The sequence below is a fragment of the Engystomops pustulosus genome, chromosome 2, assembly GCF_040894005.1.
Source record: "Engystomops pustulosus chromosome 2, aEngPut4.maternal, whole genome shotgun sequence".
Taxonomy (NCBI): domain Eukaryota; kingdom Metazoa; phylum Chordata; class Amphibia; order Anura; family Leptodactylidae; genus Engystomops; species Engystomops pustulosus.
In genome coordinates, this window is record NC_092412.1 from 107,223,497 (window position 1) to 107,237,104 (window position 13,608).

A 13,608-nucleotide genomic window follows, 5' to 3' on the forward strand; every position below is an offset into this window, starting at 1 on the left:
TACAGTGGAAGCTGAAAAAACCAAACCAACAAGAAAATGGCACAAATGCATTTTTTCACCAATTTCACTGCATTTGGAATTTTTTACCACTTCGCAGTACAAGGCATGGAATATTGAATACCTTGTTGATAACAGGTATAGGACAATCTTTTTACTTGTTGATATCTAGCTTAATGAATTAGCGTGGCTTCCTATGTATCTATATTTGAACATGATACCCAATGGTGGATCTTCATATAGGCGGTATGGGGCGGTACCCGGGCCCAATATGAAGATCTGCCATCAGCCTTAAAAAAAAAAAATATGCTCACCTTCCGGGTGCCTTCCCATGTGGCGTTTTCCCTGTGTTTTTAAACACATCCAAAAGGAAAGTGGGAGGGGGTTTGACCAAAACGCATATGCGTTTGCAATGGATCGCATGTGCTTCAGGCAACCCCCCCCCCCTCCCACTTTTTGGATGCTTTAAAAAATGCAAGAAAAACACCATCTGGTAAGACACCCTCCGGCTTCTTCTCCTCAGCCCCGCAGCTCTGTCTTCTGCTCTTCCGGTCGGGGCGCTTCACTATGATGCAGCGGTGTCACGGCCGAATGACGTCATAGTTTATGTGCCGCGTGGGCCTTTACACTATGATGTCACGCGGCCCACAATACTGCTCCGTCATAGTATTGCGCCCGGGCCGGAAGACAGAGAAGACGGAGACGAGGAGAAGACAAAGCTGCGGGGCCGGGAAAAGACGGAAGTTATAGCTTTTTTAAAAATTTTTTTCAAGAGAGCCTGGACCACAGTGTGGTGAATTTACTTGGTATATAAAGATTACAAAAGCATTTAAACGCTTTACATCTGTTTAAAAACATAACGAAAATAAGTGCCGGCAACAGCTCACCCTGAGCTGGTGCATGGCATTTGCAGCTCAGAAGCACCATCGGAAGTGGTAGGTTTCCGTTAAGAAGTTAAATGCAACTAATGAAATTGGATGGTAATTCTCCAGGTCTACCACTAGATGTCAGTGGAGACACCAAGATGATTTTTTATCAGCCCAGTGCATTTAGTATGTGACTGTATGCATCAAATAACTGCTATTACACAGAATGGAGGTAACAAGGGTAAGTGAGGATTGTGGCACCCTTCTCTTTTGCTCGGGGTACGATTGGGAGCGACCCATTAGGAGTTCTCCAGAGACTAAGTGGAAGTATCTACTAATGAGGACAGTTGCCAACTTGTCCAACTGTTTCCTCCTACTGAGAATATGGTTGCCCCCCAGATTATAATTCATTGTCCGAACATATGAGAGTACATGGCGCTAGCTAGGATTAAGATAATAACACTACACTAGCCACAATGTCCCTCCACAGATGGTATGATGCTGATGGTGGATACAGACCTCTCTGTCCCTGCAGGGAATGAGGCAGATTTATGAAAAGAGTTGTGAGGTAAGAAAGTTTTATGCTGCCCAAGATTCATATAAGTGTCTGGTGCTAGATGATAAATTTGTTGCAGTATAAGACGGTCTAGTCCTACTGTGCACCTACTATTAGTTGTGAAACACCCCTGCCAACGTATAGGCAAGGGAGTAGTTGCGAATAAGGCCCTCTACCTGTCAGGATCCATCTGGTGAGCCTGCGCAACTCACCCAAGGGATAATGCAGGGAGATCTCAGGTAATAGCAGCTGTAGATTCTGCTTGAACAAGCAATAGTTAAGTGGTTGTAAGTTATTGACCAATGATGTTGCTGCATTGTAAACTGGAGTGTGACTGGAGAGGTGCCACCCCCTGACCAGGGTCATAAAACCCCTGGGAAGGGAGGAGCACGGCCTCTTGGACCTCATGCTCCTTCTCATGAGCATGCTCTCTTTCCAGCATGGTACATCGAAATGTGTTCCAGCATCACCCGTTCCCACTATAGCATCTGTTCCTGCGACCTGCGTCCTTGCTACAGCTGCGCCAGATGACATCCCGGCTGCTTTTGAACCTACCTCTGCAGTTCCAGTTTCCACCACCAGGTGTCCAGGTGACAGATCCCAACACTGCTGATTCCATCAAGGCTGATTAAGTCCATGCTGCAGTTCCTGCTCCCGTGCCTGCAGCTATTGTTCCAAAACAGCAAGAGAAAACCCCTGATGGACTGAGGCCCATAACAGGTACATTGTAAATATGATATTTTCCTACTAATTTCTCCCAGTTAGGCTGCGCCTATTAGCGCTTAAAGAGCCAGAGAATATCCTGGGACTCTCCCCTTATTTATTAAAAGTCAGAAACTGTCCTCAACTTTTACCCCATTTGTGTTATGATAGCACCCACCTCTCCTGACGCAGAGCTACCTCACCAAAGGACTCTGTCCCTCATCCGAAGAGGAGACCCTTTGTTGTTACCATGCTTTCTCCTGCCTCAAGGATTGAGCCCAGAGAATGGACTCTACCTGCAAGAGCTCTGTGAGAGACTTTTAGGATACTCAAAGTAAAAAGTTTTGTATCTTTTGCACTTAATGCTTCTCCTTTCTAGAAATGGACATTCTATTTGCATTATAGGCCCTTTTCTTTCTAGGAAAATGAACATTGCTAATCCTCTACCCAAGGTAGCCAGGCTGCAAGTAATGTTATGTAACGTTTAAAGCGGAGTACCCATTGGGCTGTCTAAGCCAATGCGACCATTATGATTTGTACTACTATAGTATTCATACTATATGTAAGTTTGCATTTAACTTTTGTCAGGCTTTGCAGGTATGACTGTGTCGGACCATCTTTGCATTTGTGGTTGTCAAATCCTGACCGCAGGTTTACGCCACAAACCAAAGCTTCGTATTTGTGTGGTTTAAGAGCGTTAGCTACCAACAGTACAGTCCTCATTTCTATGTACTCAGTCCGACACCAACCCCAGTGCCTGTAGCCAGGACCATGCGCGGTTTGTCTTCCCCTACACTGCACATAGCCTGTACTTCCCAAAAAGTGCACTTTACCACCCGCTCCCCTACATGCTGTAGTGTGCATGGATCATCTGAAGGTCATATGCTGCTGGCCACCTTTGGTTGTCTCTTCCCATCCGGTCCATGTATGCAAAACCCTTACCAATGTATAGGCAAGGGAGTAGTTGCGAATAAGGCCCTCTACCTGTCAGGATCCATCTGGTGAGCCTGCACAACTGACCCAAGGGATAATGCAGGGAGATCTCAGGTAATAGCAGCTGTAGATTCTGCCTGAATAGGCAATAGTTAAATGGATAGTTAAGTTATTGACCAATGATTTTCTGCACTGTAAACTGGAGTGTGATTGGAGAGGTGCTACCACCTGACCAGCCTTCCGGTCCCCATACCAAGCATCGTGACATTAGCGTGCCTAGGCCGCAACCGCCAGCCACTCCGATATTCCGGGCCCCTGTTGCCTCCAGGCCCCAAGAAAAGGCTAGGCCCCGGTGGGGGATGTTGCAGTTGGCTTATTTTATACCAGAAAACTGTGACAAAATTCTGTCAGGTCAGCATTATTTTTGGCTGGAATTTTTGGATAAGTTTAACGGACACAGTAGTTTGCAGTCAGATTTTATTGATTCTGATGCATTATCGTTATTTACTGATGCAGCAGGTAGTGGTGGTTATGGGTTTATTTTAATAAGCAATGGTCTGCAGAATGGTAGCCGGAATCTTGGCATTTGAACAAAGTGACAAAGAATAAAGTTTTGTTAGAACTATTCCCTGTAGTGGAAGCATAGTGATTTGGGGAGATTATTTTGAAAATAGGAGAATTTTATTGTTTTCTGATAATAAAGGGGTGGTGTTTGCAATCAATTCTTTATCATCTAAATGCGCCTTGGTAGTTTGTTTACTTAGACATTTATTGCTTAATTGTTTGTAATGCAACATTTGGTTGAAGGCAAGGTATTTTGAAGGTAAAGCTAAGGCACTAGAGATGAGCGAACACACTCGTCCGAGCTTGATGCTCGTTCGAGCATTAGCGTACTCTAAGCTGCTCATTGCTCGGACTAATATTTCGCCAGCTCGAGAAAATGGCATCTCCCACAGTTTTGATTTTTGGCGGCCAGAAACAAAGCCAATCACAAGCCAGGAGACTCTGCACTCCACCCAGCATGACGTGGTACCCTTACACGTCGATAGCAGTGGTTGGCTGGCCTGATCAGGTGACCCTGGAATAGACTAGTTCCTGCCCACGCTGCTCGGATCATTCTCTGTCTGGATGCCGTTAGGGAGAGAGCTGCTGCTGCAGGGATAGCGTTAGGGTGTTATATTAGCTTACTGTTAGGCAGGAGTGAGTCTACAAGAACCCAACAGCCCTTGTTAGGGCTAGAATATATTTTTTTTCTTTGCTTGTGGCAGGGCTTGCTGGCACTAGTAGTGCAGCTAGTACCATATTGTGACGAATTTGCAGGGAGACTTGCGAACGTTCTGTTTAGCTCTTAAGTGACACACATATCCATCTCAAACACCTAAGTGGGACAATTTATTAGGGGTTTGATGGAATTAGGCACAGTCTGCTTTTTCTTTTCTTTTTTTTTTTTCAAAACTAAAAGTCATCAGGCACAGCACAAAATCCTGTTGTAGCCATAGCAATAGGATAGCATCGTTTTGTTAAAAAAACAAAAAAACACAAAAAAAACAAAAACATTTTTTTTACTGTTTACACTTTAATTTTGAAAATCTTGAACCCGAGGGCTAGGGGTAGAGGACGAGAGCGTGGGTGTCCAACTCCTGCAGGGGTCAGAGGCCATGGTCCTGGGCAGGGTGAGACACCACCTGCTGATGAGGGAGCAGGGGGACGCCACAGAGCTACACTCCCTAGGTTCATGTCTCAAGTTACTGGGACTCGTAGTAGAGCTGTTGAGGCCAGAACAGTGCGAACAGGTGATGTCGTGGATTGCGGACAATGCTTCTAGCAATTTGTCCGCCAGTCAGTCTTCCACGGAGTCCACCCATTTCACCGAAATCAGCACTCCTCCAGCTCCTCCACCTCAGCCTCCTTCCGGTTGCTGCTGAGCTGTTTTCCGATGCCCATGTTTTGCACCGGTCGCAGTCTGTGGGTGATGATGACATTGTTGACGTAGTGGAAGAAGTGTGTAAAGAAGCGTCGGACGATGACACGGTTGTCAGACAGTGGTGAAGTTGTTGTCAGGGCAGGAAGTCCAAGGGGGGAGCAGACTGAGGGATCGGAGGATGATGAGGTGACAGACCCAAGCTGGGTTGATATGCCGGGTGAACACGGTGCTTCTGAGACGGAGGCGAGTCCTCGACGAGAACAGGTTGGAAGAGGCAGTGGTGGGGCCAGACGGAGAGGCAGGGCCAGATCTGGTGCATCAGCGCCAAATGTTTCATGTAGTGAAGCTCCCGTGGCGAGGGCTAGATTTTGTCTGGAGGTTCTTTAAAGAAACCCCCGGATGACCGACGGACTGTGGTGTGCAACCTGTGCCACACCAGGATCAGCAGGGGTTCCACCACTACCAGCTTAACCACCACCAGTATGCGCAGGCATATGAATGCTAAACACCCCACTCAATGGAAACAAGGCCGTTCACCTCCGGCCGGGCACACCACTGCTCCTTCCCCTGTGTCATCTGCTGCCTCTGCTAGTCAGCCCCCTGCCCAGGACCCCGGCCCAAACATCTCCTGTGCGAAAACCACACCTTCGCCTCCACGATCCTCCACAGCATCCACCAATGTCTCCATGCGCAGCGTTCAGCTCTCCATACTCCAGACGCTGGAGCGCAAGAGGAAGTACAGTGCAACCCACCCACACGCCCAAGCCCTCAACTTCCACATCTCCAAATTACTTAGCCTGGAGATGCTGCCCTATAGGCTGGTAGAGACCGAGCCCTGCACCAGCACATGTCAGACAACATCATCCGTGCCTTGACCAATGCCGTTTCTGACAAGGTCAACTTGGGTTAACTTGGTGGAGGCTGGGACCGAGTCTGACCCTAGGGCTGCTCATATACTGCGGACGCCGAGGATTGCTGGTCCTGCTTCGGCCCTGGTCTCTCAGGCCTACTATGCCTCCTCCTCCTCCCACCCCTCCTCCACCTCCTCCGAATTACCATCCGTGGGCATGGCGCGATCAGTCGGTAGCTCTAGGCACAGCAGCAGTGCCGTCGCTAAGCGACAGCAGGCGGTGCTCAAACTGCTGAGCCCAGGCGATAAAAGGCACACCGCCCAAGAGCTATTACAGGGCTGAACCTGAAGCCAGGCATGGTTGTGTGTGACAACGGCTGTAACCAGGTGGCGGCTCTGCAACTCGGCAGACTGACACATGTGCCATGCCTGGCCCATGTGTTAAATCTCATAGTTCAGCGGTTCCTCAAGACATACCCCAATCTGTCTGATTTGCTCACGAAGGTGCGCCGCATCTGTGCGCATTTCAGGAAGTCCAGCACAGATGCTGCCACTCTCAGGGCAGCGCAGCGCCGCCTCCAACTGCCCGCTCACCGAATTCAACATTAACCATGTTATCCAGAGTTTACCAGCAGCGCAGAGCGATTGTAGACTGCCAGATGTCAACTTCCACCAGAACTGGTAGTCCGGTCAGTCAGCTTCCTCAAGTCTACAATGAGGAGTGGACGTGGATGTCTGATATCTGTTCAGGTGCTGAGTAACTTTGAGGAGTCAACACAGATGGTCAGTGGCGATGCCGCCATCATCAGCCTCACCATCCCGCTGCTTGGCCTGTTGAAAAACTCTCTGGTCAGCATGAAGTCAGAAGCTTTGCACTCGTCACAAGAGACGGGGGAAGAAGATTCCCTTGTTGATAGCCAAAGCACCCTCAGGTCTGTTTCTCAGCGCATATCGGAGGAGGTGGAGGAGGATGAGGAGGAAGAGGAGGAGAATGTTGGCGAGACAGGAGAGGGGAGCATTGCTCAGTCCTTCACTGTTCAGCGTGTATGGGCATAAGAAGAGGAGTTGGAGGAGGAGGAAATGGACAGTCAGGCCAGCGAGGGGAGTGAATTCTTGCGATTTGGGACTCTGGCGCATATGGCAGATTTCATGCTAGGCTGCCTATCCTGTGACCCTCGCGTTCAAAGAATTTATTCCAGCACCGATTACTGGGTATTCACTCTCCTGGACCCACGGTACAAGCAAAATCTTTCCACTCTCATCCCTGGAGAGGAAAGGAGTGTTAGAATGCATGAATACCAGCAGGCCCTGGTGCACAAGCTGAAACAGTATTTCTGACAGCGCTAGCGGCAGAGGGCGTACTTCTGCGGGACAAGTAGCGAGGGAGAGTAGGCAAACAGGCAGCTTGTCCAGCAGTGGCAGGGGTACGCTTTACAAGGCCTTTGCCAGTTTTATGTCACCCCAGCAAGACACTGTCACCTGTCCCCAGTCTCGGCACAGTAGGGCTGATCTTTACAGGAAGATGGTGAGGGAGTACGTAGCTGACCATACCATCGTCCTAAATGATCACACAGCTCCCTACAACTACTGGGTTTCAAAGCTGGACATGTGGCCCGAACTGGCGCTGTACGCCTTGGAGGTTCTTGCCTGCCCTGCCGCTAGCGTGTTGTCTGAGCGGGTTTTCAGTGCAGCTGGTGGCATCATCACCAATAAGCGTACACACCTGTCGACTGACAGCGCTGACAGGCTGATGCTTATCAAGATGAATAAAGCCTGGATTTCTCAGGATTTCCATTCTCCACGAGGTGAAGGAAGCTCAACCTGAATAATTTATGCACTCCTCCTCCTCTTTGTAGACTAAAGCAAAGGAAATTGGCTATATTTTGCCAGGGCCAACTGGCTCTAGCTATCTATGTATTTAATTTTTCTGGAGGGCCACCTACCCGGTCCTCTGGTTTGAAAACTTTTTTGGACTGCCACATACAGGCACTATCCAAATTTAATTGTCTCCATAGCAGCCTCCACACGTTGTCTTTATAGCTGCCTCCACAGGTTGTCTCCATTGTTACCTCCACACATCATCTCCATAGCTGCCTCCCAAAGTCGTCCATATAGCTGCCTGCATACATCGTCCCCTTATCAAACGAGCTGTGTCAGGCAGAATTTTCGGTTATTTTCATGGCTTCCACATCAAACTTGTTAACTTTGTCGCCACTCTGCTGTGTTATCCACAAAATATACTGGCAAACTTTTATCATTTACCGATATTATTTCAGCGCTTCTTGCGCATCTGTTTACATTCCCCTCACCCGCCATAACTCAAACTTATAAGAACACTACTACACTTGATCTTATACAAAAGGTTCTTAGAAGTGCTGTTTTGAACATTTTTTAACCTTACACCAGTGCGGACAGAGTGGATATCTTTTTCCTCTTTTCTTCCTCTGCTACTTACCTTGGATCTAGACCAAGCGCAATCCATCTTCTATCCAGCACGGAGCAACCTTCAACATGCATTTTTGTGGGTGAGCATAAGCATTTCTTCTTTTTACTTTTTCTGTATTGTTTTGCTATGCTCTAGCTTTATGCTTTTTTTGCTCCCCACCTCCTACATTCAAGTTGTTCACATGTAGAGACTTTGTTTTTTCACTTATTTTTGCATGTCGTGCATATACTACCTAAAAAAACTTCTTCTGATTTAAGTTCTCTCGCACTCAACATTATGGATAATACGGAAAATTCCAACACTCCTTACTCTCAAGAGGAGGATTTTCTAAACCCAGTACGTCTCAATAAAGCACAAATGAGTTTTTCTCAAAACAACACCAATGATGTTTCCGAGAACTCTGTTCACACTCTTACTAAAGAACTGGACAAAGCTCTAACTCATCGCCTCAAACTATGGTGGGACTCCACAACTTTACAAAATTACCTAGATCGCAATATGATCCCAAGAGGACTGCGGATCAAAAAATATCCCACGGCGGAATATGATCCCACTTTCATTGAGGCATGGAATAACATTCTCTCCGAGTGTTCCTTGAAATTAATGACACTTATCATTTCACAAGAAAAAACACTCATGGAAAAAAACCCAGGAAAACATCAACATTATTAAACAACAATTGTCAAGTGTCACAACCTCGTTGAAATTAAAAGAAATCGTACACAAAATTGAACAAAATTTGGAAAAATTGGAGGCTGAAATCATACAAATTAAAAGAAGTAAATTCAGCCGTGACTCCCAAGATTACGCCACAAACACCGTATACATCAGAGAGGAAAGAAGGTCTCAAAGGCACAGAGCCCGTAGTAGGAGACGCAGAAACACTGGGGAAAATCATGTAACCTTTTCCTCATCTGAATACGAATCAGACAATGGCGAGACTACAAACAACCCAATGACCAACATGGGAGACAACAATAGTATTCCAAAAAACTGCCCGGTCCCCCCCTCCTTTCTAAGAAGCACGGGAGGAAAATGAGGAGGGCGGGGAAAAAGCAGAGAAAACACACCGGTCAGGAATACCAATACACAACGAGACAGACACAAAGAAAATGAATCCAGAACACCAAAACACGCTTAGTGTCATTAATTTATCTGCCACTATCTTGGATTCTCACCAACTCACAGTCTTATCAAAAGGCTTGGGATTTGCCCCTTCAAGACGTTTTAACCTCTTCAACACTCTGTGTGACGTCAATAAATTCATCAGATTACTCACCATTAAACGCCACTTTTTTCAAATGGATAATGTCGCTAATGTCAACTCGAGGACAGATCCGGATAAGATATTCATTAATGAGCTTGGGAATAACTCTTTTGAAGTTTTCATGGACTTTAAAACACAATACACTTTGTGTCAATTAATGCATCTGCAGGATCAAAACACCAATGCCATTGACTCACAAAGAATAGTTCATGATACCTCTGACATTGTACAAACAAAAAATCCATGCTTTTATCCGGTCAATTCCAGAACTCCAGAAATGGATCTCTTCCAGCAATTGGTGGAAAAAGATCTCAGAAAATTGCATGAGGAAACTGCGGTTATTATACACCCACGTCCAATTTATCCATCTACGAAAAGAAAGCCATCTCTAGCCTAAGAAAAATGACCGCATTGTTATATGCCCCTCTGATAAAGGGGGTTCTGTTGTAATTTTGGACAAGGAATTCTACTATCTAGAGGCCTTAAAAATGCTGCAGGACAATACCACATATATAAAACTTAAAAATGATCCCACTCCTCAGATCATCAGGGAACTTACAAAGCTTACAGAAGAAGGCATTTACCTGGACATCTTCAACGAAACCACTGCTGCATCCCTCGTCCCTTCAGACCCCATTTCTCCTCATTTTTACTTACTGCCCAAAACGCATAAGGACACATTTCCACCCAAATTTCGTCCTAAAGTTTCAGGCATTGGGTCACCCTTGGAACGTTTGGGCTCATGGCTGGACACTCTGTTACAACCTTTTGTCACGAGATTGCCGGGATTTATACAGGACAGCAAAACTGTGTTATGTGCCATGAGCCAACTCACTTGGACTGAGAACAATAGCTGGCTCACGTGTGATGTCGCGGCCCTGTACACATCCATTCCCCATGCGGGAGCGTGCAGGGCCGTGGCATCCCACTTGGCCAGATACAGCAATTTCTCTGTGGTTTTGCAGAACTTCATTTTGGATGTACTTATTTTTCTTTTGAATAATAATTTTTTTATGTTCGACAACTATTACTTCTTACACAAGGTTGGATGCCCCATGGGTGCTCGCTTCTCACACACCCTGGCCAACATTTACATGGCCATGTGGGAAGAAGACCACCTTTTTTCTGTTAACAACCCCTTCTTGTCTTCTATACAATGGTATGGCAGGTATATCGACGACTGCCTCCTCATCTGGTGCGGGGATGGGGAGGCGGTCGCCGATTACCTGTCATACCTTAACCACAATCAGTTCAATTTATCTTTCACGCACGAACATAATTCTACCACCATACCCTTTCTGGATATTCTTTTATATCCAGGGAGATTTTATCTCAGGCACAATTCATACCAAACTCTACAGGAAACCTACCTCCGGTAACACCACCTTACGAGCAGATAGTTGCCACCCCAACCACACCACGAAAAATTTACCCATGGGTGAATTTAATAGGGCTAAGAGAGCCTCATCAAGTGAAGCCGCTTACATAGCCGAATGTAGTAACATTACCAAACGGCTACAAAAAAGAGGCTATAACACCAGACTATGTAACAGAGCCCGAAATATAGTTGAATCTCAAGAAAGGTCGCATTACCTGTTTCACAAACGACACAAAGAATCCGAAGTTAACAGACTCACATTCACCACTCAATACAGTACAGATTTCGTGGAGATTTCACATATCATCAGAAAGTATCTACCTATCCTGAATCGTGACACTACATTAGCTTCTATTCTACATAATGGCATACAGTGTGTGTCCACCAAGGCACCTACCTTAGGTAGCACCCTTTCTCCCAATTTATTTCACAGAACGAATACCAATTCCAATTGGCTTTCTTACAAAGGCAATGTCTGCTGTGGCGGCACCAGATGCAACATCTGCCAATATATGTGTAAAACCACCAAATTCACCTCCTGTGTCAATAACCTCACCTTCCCCATCAACATTTATCTCAACTGTGAATCCACTTTTGTTATTTATCTCATTACCTGTACAGCATGTAAAGTACAATATGTGGGCTGCACCACCCGCAAGTTGAAAACACGTATTGCAGAACACATCAGTGGTGCTAATACTAATAGCGGTAACAGCGTCCGCAGTGTTTCTGGCATCTCCAAACACTTCCGAGATTTACATAAAGGCTCGGTACGCCACATGAGTATCATAGCTATTGAACACATTTCCCATGACAAGAGAGGTGGTAATCGAGAAAAACGTTTACACATACGTGAGGCATATTGGATCATGCGCCTTGATACTAGATTTCCAAAGGGTATGAACTTTAAAAATGATTTAATGTACATTTATTGAGGTGTTTACTGACTAATTTCTACTCATCTACCACTATTTTACTTTTACTCTTATGTTTTATATTTCATCTCATTCTTATTATATCCTTTCTCTTTCCTCTCTGAGCCCCCTCGTTTATGCATTATCGCATTATTCTGATATATAGAATCTTTGTACCTGTACACAACATGGTGTCCGCGGTTGCTCGGTTACTGCGGTTTTGCATGTTTCTGGGAGGTTTTCCCTCCAGATCACGTGCACCCATATCACATGATTCTTCACTCTCTACCTCAGGTACCTTAACTCTTTCTCCTCCTCACACACAGCTGTTCATTCCATTGGGAGTTCCCCCTTTCCGGTTTCCTCTTTTCCTTCATATACAACCTCACATCCATGTCATGTTAGGTATGATTAAGGACTGACACCTTGTTTTGTCCGAAACGCGTCATCTCATGCTTTTTTTCCTTGTGATGTTGTGCTGTTTTTAACTTTTTTGATGAACTGAATATATCGTTTTGAACATTTTTTAACCTTACACCAGTGTGGACAGAGTGGATATCTTTTTCCACTTTTCTTCCTCTGTTTGTAGCCCCCGCCTGCCTTGAAAATTATAATTTTTTCAAAGTAAACGCTTCTGGCCCCCAGGCCCATTTTGGGTGGGAAGGAGCAGAGAGACAGGGGCTTGGACAGGCAAAAGCTCGCCTGGCAGCGGACCGCCAGCTCCTTCCCAAGATCCAACTAACATAGTTTTAACTGCAGCACCTTTAATCTACTACTACCTTACTGCCTCCATACATCGTCCCCTGATCAAACGAGCTGTGTCAGGCAGAATTTTCGGGTGTTTCACCAGATACATAATGGAACTCGGCCCATCTGTCGCCGCCATGCTGGAGACCTGAAAATGCAATCATAGCAGCGGAAAAAAAATTTCCGAAAAAACAATTAAAAATAGAACCGCTATGCTATTCCTAGATGAAATATTCAAATGACCCCGCCTGCTTTGAAAATTATAATTTTTTCAAAGTTAACGTTTCTGGCCCCCAGGCCCATTTTGGGTGGGGAGGAGCCGAGAGACAGGGGCTTGGACAGGCGAAAGCTCGCCTGGCAGCGGACCGCCAGCTCCATCCCAAGATTAGGCAGCCTCAGAGGAATCCATGCATACTGCCCCTGCTGTTTCCTTTCAACTCTCTATACCACAGACGCTGGAGCGAGAGAGGATATACAGCACATCATCCCCTTATCAAACGAGCTGTTTCAGGCAGAATTTTCAGGTGTTTCACCAGATACATAATGGAACTCGGCGCATCTGTCGCCGCCATGCTAGAGACCTGAAGTCTCAATCATAGCAGCGCAATATGGATGCCCCATACTGTCACTCTTAATCATGGAAGTCGTCTCCATGGCTGCCTCCACATGTCGTCCCCTTATCAAACGAGCTGTGTCAGGCTCATTTTTCGGGTGTTTCACCAGATACGTTATGGAACTTGGTCACTATGTCGCCACCATGCTGTGTTATCGACTAACTATACCGTCAAGGGGGCTATGGAGGCGAGAGGACGCGTCTCACACTAGCTCCTGCAAGATCCCAGGTACTCCCTTGCCATATGCTTAACCCAGCGCCATCAGCCAGCAGAAATGGGCCCCAAGAAGAAGAGGGAGCCCCCGAGTACCCCAGTACCCGTGCCTCGAGCAACAACCAGAGGTATCGGCAGATTTTTGTCACCCTGTCCTCCGGCCGCCACGAGGCTCTCTGGCGCCAACATGGCGGCGACCAA